The sequence below is a fragment of the Numida meleagris genome, chromosome 1 (assembly GCF_002078875.1).
Source record: "Numida meleagris isolate 19003 breed g44 Domestic line chromosome 1, NumMel1.0, whole genome shotgun sequence".
Classification (NCBI taxonomy): domain Eukaryota; kingdom Metazoa; phylum Chordata; class Aves; order Galliformes; family Numididae; genus Numida; species Numida meleagris.
This window is the reverse complement of record NC_034409.1, coordinates 181,583,483-181,596,021: the sequence shown is the minus strand read 5'-3', so window position 1 is coordinate 181,596,021 and position 12,539 is coordinate 181,583,483. Positions and strand designations below refer to the sequence as shown.

General features: G+C 39.0%; 1 protein-coding gene across 5 annotated transcripts in view; it reads left to right on the top strand.

Moving 5' to 3' along the window:
* The window catches only part of CNTN5 (contactin 5), a 636,498-nt gene that overhangs the window by 440,031 nt on the left and 183,928 nt on the right, over nt 1-12,539 (top strand). The window lies entirely within an intron of this gene.

The window sequence follows — 12,539 nt, the reverse complement described above, 5'->3', positions numbered from 1 at the left end:
TTGGTGAATTATTCTATTCTGAAAATATTTTTCCCATTGTAAGCATTTCATATTTATTCATCATTCACATATTGGTGTTGTATGCTCTCTTGATGTTCTTCAGAAATTAGAATAATAGAATTATAGAATCACCAAGGTTGGAAAAGACCTCCAAGATCACCCAGTCCAACTGTCTACCTACTACTGTTATTTCCCCAATAAACCATATCCCTTAGTATAACATCTAAATGTTTCTTAACACCTCTAGGGATGGTGACACAACCACCTCCCTGGACAGCCCATTCCAGCACCTAACCACTCTTTCAGAGAAGAAATTTTCCCAAACGTCCAACCTGAATCTCCCCTGTCACAACTTGAGGCTATTTCCTTTTAGTCCTATCACTAGTTACGTGGGAGAAGAGGCCAACACCCAGCACACTACAACCTCCTTTTAGGTAGTTGTAGGGAGTGATAAGGTCTACTTTGAGTGTCCTTTTCTCTAGACTAAACAATCCCAGTTCCTGTGGCCAGTCCTCATAAGACTTGTGCTCCAGATTCCTCACAAGCTTTGTTGCCCTAGCCTGGACATGCTCCAGGGCCTCATTGTCTTTCTTCTAGTGAGGGGCCCAAAACTGAACATAATACTCAATTCTGATTATGACACAAAAATAGAATTACAAAGTAATAAATAAAATATAATTCTGTTCACACTTGATTATAGAATTGTTAAATTTACCATTCATGAGACTCCATCAAGCCAATGGGATGATATAAAGGATTAATTTGACCCTTTCCATTTTCAGTTTTAAGAGATTAGTTAACTGCAGTTTTTTATCACAAGCACTTTTCATTAAATATATTTTTGTCTATTTTGTACATTGTACTTTACAGAGCATTCGATTTTTGGAAAAATTTTATATCCCACAATGACTTTCTGTGCCTCTGTGCTTTGCCCATTTGAAGAGGAAAGATACAAGGAAACTGATCTACATGTGGGTTATATTTGCATAACACAATCTATTTCAGTGAAACTGAGCATTTATCACTGGCTGTCATGGTACTTAAATTCCAGCCTTTATATAAATACTGAGTATGGAAATATTTCTATTTCAATTATTTCAATAATAATTTTTAAATTACATTAAAGGTTCTTTAAATTTGAGTAACTACAAGTGTAATAAAATAAAGTTTAAGAGATGAAAATTAAGAACTCAGACACTTAGTAGATAATATATAACAATTGGTACTGATGAGATACATTTTTCCATGAGTATTTTCCCAGATAATTCAGTGTACAATTGTCAGTTAGAGACTGTCAGAGATTTTTAGAGACATTCTTCATGGCATATATAACTCTGTTTAACACAGCCTATTTAGCATATCTATCTACATAAAGGAGAAAGTGATACAAGTGCACTCTCATGAAATTTCCAGATGACACCAGAGACAACCAGTTGATGTGCTCAAGGACACTGCTGCCATACAGGTGAAGCTGGAGTTCACAAGAACCTGGTGAAATTCATAAGATCAAATGCAAAAGTTTCTACCTTCATTCCTGGGGAGGAATAACCTCTGGCAAAAAACATATGGAAGTGTTTTGGAGGTCCTGCTGGGCAGAAAAACCAAGCAATGGGTTCAGGGACACTGACAGCAAAAAGGCCACCAACACCCTGGCCCTCAGGAACAGGGGAAAAGCCAAGACATCCAGGAAACTGAGTATTCCTGTATATTCAGCAATCATTAGACAGGTATTACAATCATTAGAATTGATTGTACAACCAAGTTGGGGTCCATCAGCAAGAAAAAAATTCATTGATAAATTGGAAGGTGTTCAGAGGATATCCACCAAAATAACGGAGGCTGGACACTTGCCATGTGAGAAGAGGTTGGTAGAGCTGAGCGTGTTCAGTGTGGAACAGAGGTGGCTTCAAAGGACGTAAAAACAGCCCCCAGTGCCTGCAGGGAGGTTGTCATGCAGGTGGATCCAGGCTCTTCAAAGTGGTGACTGGCAGGAGGAAAAGAGAATGAGTGTAAATTGAAGCAAGAGTTAAAAGGATAAACATTTTCCCTGTAAGGACAGCCATGCATTGACACATTTTCCAAGAGAGGCTGTGCAATATAGCTTCTTGGACATTTTCATGACCCAGCTGGATAAAGCTTCAAGTAACCTGATCTAATGCTGTAGCTGAACAAACAAAAGATTCAAATGCAAGATTGAACCAGCAATCTCCTGAGGTCTCCTCTACCCTTCATTATGCTGTGATCCTGTAATCTTGTGATCTATCTGATTTTCTTCTTCTGTATATCACTCCATCTATTAAATAACTGACTTTAGTCTTGCACTAAGCTCTAAAAGTCTATTTACTGCAGAGTAGGGCTGCTGATCTCAACATTTTAAGTTTGCTCAAATGACAAGGACAAGTATTTCCATATTCTGAGAGATAGGGCTGACAGAAAGCATTTTGACACCAAACTGAATTACACAGAGAAACTCAAATAAAAAGTTTTATTTCTTCATCTTAATTTAAATATGTAAAATTATTTAAACATAATCATTTAAGGATGACTTGTGACTTTCAGTGTAGAAAGTATGTAAAATAGAATATTAAACATCTAGCTTTAGATTTTTGAAGTTTGCAGGACAACCGGGGGATCAGGCCTAGCCAGCATGGGTTTGTGAAGGGCAGGTCCTGCTTGACCAACCTGATCTCCTTCTATGATCGAGTGACGCGTCTGGTGGATGAGGGAAAGGCTGTTGATGTGGTCTACCTAGACTTCAGCAAAGCCTTCAACACTGTCTCCCACGGTATTCTCCTGGAGAAACTGGCAGCCTGTGGCTTGGACAGGTACACCCTTTGCTGGGTAAGGAGCTGGCTAGAGGGCCGGGCCCAGAGAGTGGTGGTGAATGGAGTTAAATCCAGCTGGCGACCGGTCATGAGTGGTGTTCCCCAGGGGTCAGTGCTGGGGCCTGTCCTCTTCAATATCTTTACTGATGACCTGGATGAGGGCATTGAGAGCACCCTCAGTAAGTTTGCAGATGACACCAAGCTGGCAGGAAGTGTCGATCTGCCTGGGGGTAGAGAGGCCCTACAGAGAGATCTGGACAGGCTGGATCTCTGGGCTGAAGCCAATGGGATGAGGTTCAACAAGACCAAGTGCCGGGTCCTGCACTTTGGCCACAACAACCCCAGGCAACGCTACAGGCTTGGGGCAGAGTGGCTGGAAAGTTGTGTGGAGGAAACGGACCTAGGGGTATTAGTCGACGCTCGGCTGAGCATGAGCCAGCAGTGTGCCCAGGTGGCCAAGAAGCCCAATGGCATCCTGGCTTGTATCAGAAATAGTGTTGCCAGTAGGAGTAGGGAAGTCATTCTCCATCTGTACTCAGCCCTAGTGAGGCCCCACCTCGAGTACTGTGTCCAGTTTTGGGCCCCTCACTGCAAAAAAGACATTGAGGCCCTGGAGCGTGTTCACAGGAGGGCGACAAAACTGGTGAGAGGTCTGGAGCACAGGCCTTATGAGGAGCGACTGAGGGAGCTGGGATTGTTCAGTCTGGAGAAGAGGAGGCTCAGGGGAGACCTCATCACTCTCTATAACTACCTGAAGGGAGGTTGTAGTGAGCTGGGGGTCGGCCTCTTCTCTCTTGTAACTAGTGACAGGACGAGGGGGAATGGCTTCAAGTTGCACCAGGGGAGATTTAGGCTGGACATTAGGAAATACTACTTTTCTGAAAGAGTGGTCATGCACTGGAACGGGCTGCCCAGGGAGGTGGTTGAGTCACCGTCCCTGGAGGTGTTCAAGAAATGTTTAGATATAGCGTTGGGAGACATAGTTTAGTGGGGTTGTTGGTGGTAGGTGGATGGTTGGACTGGATGATCTTGTAGGTCTTTTCGTTGGAAAGCTAATTCTATGATTCTATGATTCTAAGTTATTACTAAGGGGTTTTTACTGACAGTTTGGGAATTACAGCAAATAGTATTTGTTTAGGGGAAAAATATCAAAATAAATCATGAGAACAGTAAGGGATTTTTCTTCCAGTAATGTGATCTTGTTGGCATGACAGTATCTAAATGACAAGTTGTCTATTCAGCTTCACAGAATTTGGCTGAATGTACAGTTAATGGATAGAAAATATAATGTATCCTCAAGAAATATCAACTTGAGTTTTAAAATAGCATTTTTACATGTGCCACGGAAAAATGAAAGGCAACATTATAAGCTAACATGAGACAAGAGAAAACAAAGAGCTAGAAACCTGGACTTGTGTCATTTGATTACGTGGCATAGCAGCATTCAAAGGGAAAACTGCAATGGAAGCCCCGGCTCCATCAGCTAGACAATTACTTGTAGGGGGCAAATGATGAAAGCAGCTCCGCCACTCTTTCAGTGGATTTCATGCAAATGCTCTGCTTACCAGTAGAGATACTGAAGGACATTCAGTCTCACATCTAGGTTTAAAAGAAAAGCAGTCAGACTCCTCCTGATCTTCCCCTGTAAATATTGATGTCTGTTATCTAGAAACAGCACATTCTCTCCTGCTCAGCATTGGGCCATCACTGCATTTGGATCACAAGGTTCAAGGCCATCTGCTCTTGCACAGACCATTCTTGATGTATAAAAGAACAGGTTAAGGTCACAGACGAGGTCTGAGGATGCTTAATAAACAGTAATGGTCAATTGGATTTGTTCTTTCAAAAGTGATTTACATTAAGAATTGTAATACAATTGCTAATATCTCCCTTTTGATACTCTTTCTATTTTTCAAATGTTAAGAATGAGTATCCCTTAATTCATTGAAGAGGGCAAGTTTCTCTACTGTAAGAGTATGAAGAAAATGAGAGATTTTAGTCCACTTCTGTTTTACTCATAACATTCCTCAGGAGTGATGCATCTCAACAAAAAGAAAGTTAGACAAAAATTTCAGGAGGCCTACATAGGTGGACAAGGAGATCCTGCCTCTCCCCCCCCTCCCCCCCTCCCCCCCCAAAAAAAGATGCCTACAGAGTGTGGAAGCAAAGACAGAACACCGGGAAGGAATATAGAGACATTGTTTGAGCAGCCAGGGACCAAGTTAGGAAAGCTAAAGCCCAAACACAATTGAATATGGGCAAGAATATCAAGGGAAACAAGAAGTGTTTCTGCCAGTACCTCGGTAACAAAGGGAAGAGTAGAGAAAATGTGGGCCATCTTCTCAATGAAAAAGGAGTCCGGTTTCATGGTACACTGAAAAAGCTGAGGTAGTGAATGTCTTCTTTGCTTCCATCTTTACTAGCAAGATTGACCTTCAGAAATCCCTAGTCCCAGAGGCCAGGTGAATGGCTAGAGAAAGTGAGGTGTACCCTTGATGAAAAAGGATTAGGTCAGGAAATGCTTAACAAACTGGAAATTTGCAAGTACATGGTCCCTGCTGGGATGCATCCATGAGTACTGATGGAGCTGGCAGATGTGATTGCAAGGCCACTCTTGATAATTTTTGCTCAATTATGGGAAGTGGGAGAAGTGCCCCAAAACGGGAGGAAAGCAAATGTCACTCTCATCTTCAAAAAATGTGAGAAGGAGGACCTGGATGACTACAGGCCTGTCAGCCTCACCTTGATCCCTAGGAGAATAATGCAACAGTTTATATTGGAAACAATTTTCATGCACATGAGGGAGAAGAATATAATCAGTCTCCAGAAGTGCCTCCCAACTTCAACCATTCTGTGATTCTGTGATATCAAATGAGAAAGAACCCAGTTTCAGAATCTGAATGACAACTGCTGAAAGGCTGTTTGGATCTGTGCTGAGTGGCATGCTATCACCAAATAAAGATGATGTGCCAAGCAGCTAAGCACTACATAGCATATCAGTGCTCTTCTCATAACGCTGTATGCATTTTCTCATCGACATAATTGACTACTGTAGACTGTCAGTGAATAGCAAGCTTGGAATTTGTTCTCAAACATATACCTTTGTATATATAGAAACACAGAACTTTCTTGCTTTTTCTTATTTACACAGAAGATGAAAAAGAGGACACAGTAAGATCTGTGAACCTCCTCTGAGATTTTTCATACCTGAGATACATTAAGGTGAATGCTTAGGATGAGACTAGATGAGTAACAGACAACCGCCTTTAATCAAAATCTTTTAAAATCTTTTATTTATTTCCCACTTTATTATTTCCCACAGATTACATAAAATTGATTATTCTGGGCATTACATTTCACATTATATAACAAAAAGGCAGGACAACTACTATTTTACTCTTCAGTTACTGAGCAGTCTGCTAGAGGCAAACAGAATTTATACCTCATTCATAGCTGATGTATTGAACGTGCTTTCACTACAGGCACTGTGCCATCAGTGTCTGTCATCTCTGCTTAAAGTCAGTGTCTGTAACATCTAACAAGACTGACCAGTCATTGTCTTTGCTTACAAAATTTGTTTTTTTGCAGGTTTTTTTTTTGCCATAATTGTTTTTTTCTAAACTTTGAAACATTTATTTATGCCATTCCTCAGAGCTTCTTATAGGTCACCATATATTTTCAACATAAAATATTTAATTGAAATGACTGTAAAAGCATTAGAGTTCTGTTTACTAGCTACAGAATTCATTATATTCATACTCTTCATTACCCACTGAGGATTTGAGGAATGTTGCTCAGAAATCACTGTTTACTGCTTTGCTTGCCAAATATGTGAGTACTTATTGAAGAGTTTTGATTTTCTTTATCTTATTGAGTAGACCCATTCATCTATTATGTATTTTAAATGAGGACAAGTGCAGATGGGATGAAAACAGTCCTTTCTAACTGACCATTAATAGAGTATATTCAAAGTAATAAAGATTTAATGCTATCTGACATCAGGAATATAAAAAATACTGCAATGGAATCTTCATGAATTAAATAATAAGACTGTTGGATTAAGTGAAATAATGAAACACAAATGAAATCCTTACACATTCAATAGACGTCACGTTGCTGATTTATGATAGGTATATATATTAGCAACTGCTATTTTTTTTGGTCAGATTATAAACACAGGTTCCCTCTGAACATCATGAATCAATTATGTGCTGAGTGGATGACAGAGTACCGGCACAGGATGCCCAGAAATGCTTTGGAGTCTCCTCCTTGGAGATCTTCAAAAGCCACCTGGGCATGATACCAAACACCCTCCTCTGGGTGTCCCTGCTTGAGCACGAGTTGGACCATATGGCTTCTAGAGGTTCCTTCCAACCTTAACTATTCTGTGATTCTGTGATCCAGGTTGCTTTAAATCTAAAGCTATCTACTTTTTGGGAACAGTATCTTACAATGCATTAGTTCCACAATTTTCAGTAAGAAAGTCTATGAAGGTTTAAAGATTGAATTTTGCCTTTATTTTGAATATATTTGGAAAAATATTATATCCAAATTTCCTATGTACCATTTAAAAAATAAGGTCAGTGCTGTAGTGATGAGTTAAAAACTGTTGCTTCATCTTTTACTAATGAATGTCCAACAGAGTTGAAGGATTTTAAATTAACTTTTTATTCCTTTTTATTACATTTATTTGATCAGAGGAATCCTTTGCCAACCTCTACTTAGTTATGTCAGATCACGGTAGATATTGAGACATTCGGAAAGCAATCTGGAGATCAAGGAAATAGTAAAATGACACTAAAGGCTCTTTATTCATTTTCCTTTACTGTCAGATATCTATACTTATAAATAGTTGAATCTGATTTAATTGTTTAGATTCTCCACTTAATCTATTGAACTTCTAGCATGCAATTCATTTGTGTCAAGCTGACATAGGTCAAATGAATCAGGCTTTTGAAGTGTCTATTTCTTTGCATTGTCTTTATGACTAACTGATATAGTTATCAGAAAACTAAATCCCACACTAAGAATAAAATTCGGCACACAAATCTGGCTTTTATGATGACATGTTATAAGGAGAGAACTCATCTTTACTCTAAAAAAAAAATTAAATGTTGTTCTCTTACATTTAAAATCATTTGTGTAAAAATCAATACAAGATAAATGGATTCTCAGCATTAGCTTCTTTTGTTACATCGAAGTAGAGTCATACTATAAGCTCCTCACTGACTAGCTACCATTATTTTGTCACAATGTTATTCATTTTAATTTTGCTTTCATTTGATTCACGTGTTGCAGATCATAGCCGTTCATGACATACCTTTGTCTGAATCAGTAAACATAAGTATTCTAACATGATGTTTTTACTTAGAATGAGTTTAGTCACAGTTAATGTTATCCTACAGTCCATCCTTGTATTGTTAACAGGAAACGTAATATATAGTTGTAATTGAGTCAGATAAAATGAAAGTATGCCTCCACTGTAGTTGTTCTTGTCAATAATTTGCAATTACACTGCTAAAAATTTCATTTCATCTCTTTGAAGTGTGAAACACATAAGGTGGTTTATAATGAAGTAAGCAAAATAGCTTATATTAAAATACATTGACAACATGGATGCACTTTTCCTCAAATGTTTCAGTACCATCTCCTTAAACATCAGTCGTTCCAATGAGATTTCTTCAGTCATTAATTCATTAATCTTGAATCATTTTCATATTATTTCCCATTTCAATATTATTTCTGCTTTATCTTTTTTAAGGGTACCTCTTAGTTTGTTGTCATTTTGTATAAACAATTCATTAATAAAATATATATTGAAAAATCTTGTTCCAAAATATACAAAGATTTATGCATCCATTTAAATCACTTGAGTAAGCCCACTGAGTTCAAGGAGACCATTCCTAGATGTGAAGGAACATCAATAAATATTTGATTCTCTCTTATATGCTTTGTGGACAGAAGCCCATATGAAAAGAAAAGCTGACCTTTGATTCTCCTTTGATGTAGTACTAATACTACCAAATTACTAGTAACTTCCAAATTAACAGTTTTCCTAGATTTGGTTGTACTTAGTTTCAATATCAGGAGTCTGTGTTGTCAGGGTCACACTTTGTGGTAATTTGTTTTTCTCTAGAAAGGTCAATAAAAAAGAGAATTATTGTTAAAGAAATCAATCCATATCGTGGAACATCTAATTCATTCATGAGACATTATTTACTTATATTTCTATTGATCAGCTGAAAATATCATATAATTGTGATAAATGATAAAGGAGTTTAAATTGTCAAATGAAATACTGAAGGATTGCTGTCTGATGTGCATTTCCAAGACTGTGATCACCTGTGTGTAACATTGTTAACTAGCTGTCTACATTGTTCTACTTACTCATCTGTGTCTTTATTCAGTTTCTTATATAGATATCTCAGGTAGGAAATTACTTTCAGAAAATGAGTAAGTCTTGAGAAACAGGAAGTGGAGAGGAGACAAGAACAGAGGAGAACCTGAATTTGAAAGTAAATGGTTTAAAAAATATTAGAGTAATAAGATGGATATATGGAGAGGTAACGACTCACGAAATTGTGAAATGTTTTACAAATATTTAACTTCTTTGAAATGACAAATGAAAAAATAGTTTGTTATTCATTGGCCACACATTAAATCATTAAATAAATTATCAAAACATCTTCTTAAAGGATTGGAGTGACGGCATTGGTGGATGGGAGAAGGGCAATGGATGTCATCTACCTGGACTTCTCCAAAGGCTGTGACAGGGTCCCTCACCACATCCTTCTCTCCAAATTGGAGAGATATGGATTTGAAGGATGGACTGTTCGGTGGATTAAGAACTGGTTGGCTGGTCACTGCCAAAGGGTTGTGATTAATGGTTCTAGGTCAGGGTGGAGGCTGGTCACGAGTGGTGTCCCCCAAGGCTCAGTCTTGGGACCGGTGCTCTTCAACAACTTTATCAATGACATAGACGATGGAATCGAGTGTACCCTCAGCAAGTTTGCAGATGACACCAAGCTGAGAGGTGCAGTCGATAGACTGGAAGGAAGGGAAGCCATCCAGAGGGATCTGGACAGGCTGGAGAAGTGGGCCCATGGGAACATAATGAGGTTCAGCAAGGCCAAATGCAAGGTGCTGCACTTGGGCTGGGGCAATCCCAGGTATTTATACAAACTGGGGGAAGAACTCCTCGAGAGCAGCCTTGCGAAGAGGGACTTGGGGGTCCTGGTGGACGAGAAGCTGGACATGAGCCAGCAGTGTGCACTGGCAGCCCAGAAGGCCAACTGTGTTCCATGCTGCATTAAAAGAGGAGTGGCCAGCAGGGAGAGGGAGGTGACTGTCCCCCTCTACTCGGCTCTTGTGAGGCCCTATCTGGAGTACTGTGTCAGACCTGGGGCCCCCAGTACAAGAAAGACGCAGGGCTCTTGAAACGAGTTCAGAGGAGGGCCACCAAGACGATCAGAGGGCTGGAGCACCTCTCCTATGAAGAAAGGTTGAGGCAACTGGGCTTATTTAGCTTGGAGAAGAGAAGGCTCCAGGGAGACCTCATTGTGGCCTTCCAATACTTGAAGGGAGCATATAAACAGGAGGGGGAACGATTGTTCACGAGGGTGGATAGCAATAGGACAAGGGGGAATGGTTTTAAACTGAGACAGGGCAGATGTAGGCTAGATGTTTTTCACGCAGAGGGTGGTGATGCACTGGAACAGGTTGCCCAAGGAGGTTGAGGATGCCCCATCCCTGGAGGCATTCAAGGCCAGGCTGGACATAGCTCTGGGCAGCCTGGTCTAGTGGTTGGCGACCCTGCACTCAGCAGAGGGGTTGAAACTTGATGATCTTTGAGGTCCTTTTCAACCCAGGCCATTCTATGATTCTATGATTCTATGATTTTAATTGATGTGTTCTAGTTTACGGATTGAACAGGTTTAAGTATGTAGACAGTATTTATAGTAGCTCAGCTGACTGGTGACAGTTTATTTATCTTCTGTGATTCTTACTTGTTCAATTACATGTTCATATCCTAAGCTCAGACTTGCAATAACTCAGCTCACCTTGATATTAAGCAGAATAACATGCTCCAATACAAACTGTCATATTAAAAATCTTAGCTAAAATTATTTGTAACAACCAGCTGCTACCTAGGAAACCCTTTGTGATTCTAAGGCCTTCATTTCCAGTTGAGATATTCAGCTAGCTCCAGGGTCTTAAAGATTTACTTCTTAAATGTGTCCAGACAATTAGTTGTCTTTTATAATTGACTTGTTGGTCATATAGGGCACGACATGTTGTAGAGAAGAGCAGATAAATAATTTCCTGGAAAATATTACTTTCTTTTCTTTATGACACACAAGAATTGAAGTACTGAGGCATTTATACACATTCATCTGGTGAAAAGTCAGCACTGTGAAATGACTGGAATCAGAATTTGATATGTCATACCTCATAGACATAGCATCTGCCAGCATCCTGCTGTTACATGAATCTAGACAGTCATGACAGTCATGCCATTCACGTTAGATATGAACTTCAGTTCTCAGATATTTGTCCTAATTCAATCACACAGAACATGCAATTCTAAATCAAAACCTCAATTTCCACAAAATATTACTTAAACAGAAAAAAAAAAAAAAAAAAAAAACCTAATAAGAGCCAAAACATTATCAAACATCTAATATTGTTCTTTAAAACTGGAACTTTGGTGTGGCGTACTTTTCCTGCAGTCTTTCCTTATAGAGAACCTTGGATTCATGCCACTAAATAAAAATATCCGTGAAGTTAAAATAAATCATTGCCTGAATTTGTAGATCTAAGTCCCTTTTGTAGTCAGTAAAAAGAAATAATCATTTCTTGGTTAGGTTTAATCTCTTCTTAAATTAGAGACCTAAACTAGGTCAAATGAAACAAGTTGTGGAAATGCAGTGATATTTTGTCAGTGTAGTATAAAAGAAGCAAGATAAACTCAAATGTAGAAGTTGTGGAAGTTGTATAGATTTAAATTGAGATGATATCAGTACCACACATTCAGAACTTGGAAAATCTTTCATGCTTTCCAGGATGAGAATAATTTTATATTTTAGCCGTTTTATACATTTCTTTAAAATTTGTAACTTAAAGATATAGGAGAATGGAACTTTGATGCTAACGGTTTACACCATTGCCCTAAAACAAATAAAAGTGAAAACATAATGTTATCTTAATAACAACATTAAGTACAAATACATAGGTTGCTCTGAAAATAATGCTTCCTATTTATTTCCATGGAAATTACAGCAAAAGCACACAATAACACTATTTTATAGAGCAAATTCTCAGCTACAAAACACTATTTTTCAATATAATCACCACCATTAGCTATGATTTTTTGCCAGCGATGAACAAGAGCCTGCATGCTATGCTCATAAAGATTCTGCACCAGCGGAGGTGACCCACTGTTTCACAGCTGCTGTGATGGCATCACTGCTAGGAAAATGTTGCCAACACAGTCCATCTTTCATCAACCTGAACAGATGGAAATCAGAAGGTGCCAGTTCTGGACTGTACAGTGAGTGTGGTAGGACAGACCAGCCAAGATTGGCAATGTGCTCCACAGTCTTCAAATTGGTACGAGGCCTGGCATTCTCGTGTTGCAAAAGAAAGGTTGTTTTCTTCTCTGGCCTGACTCTGGAAGTTTGGGCCTTCAGTTTAGTCAGCATCACAATGTAGCCG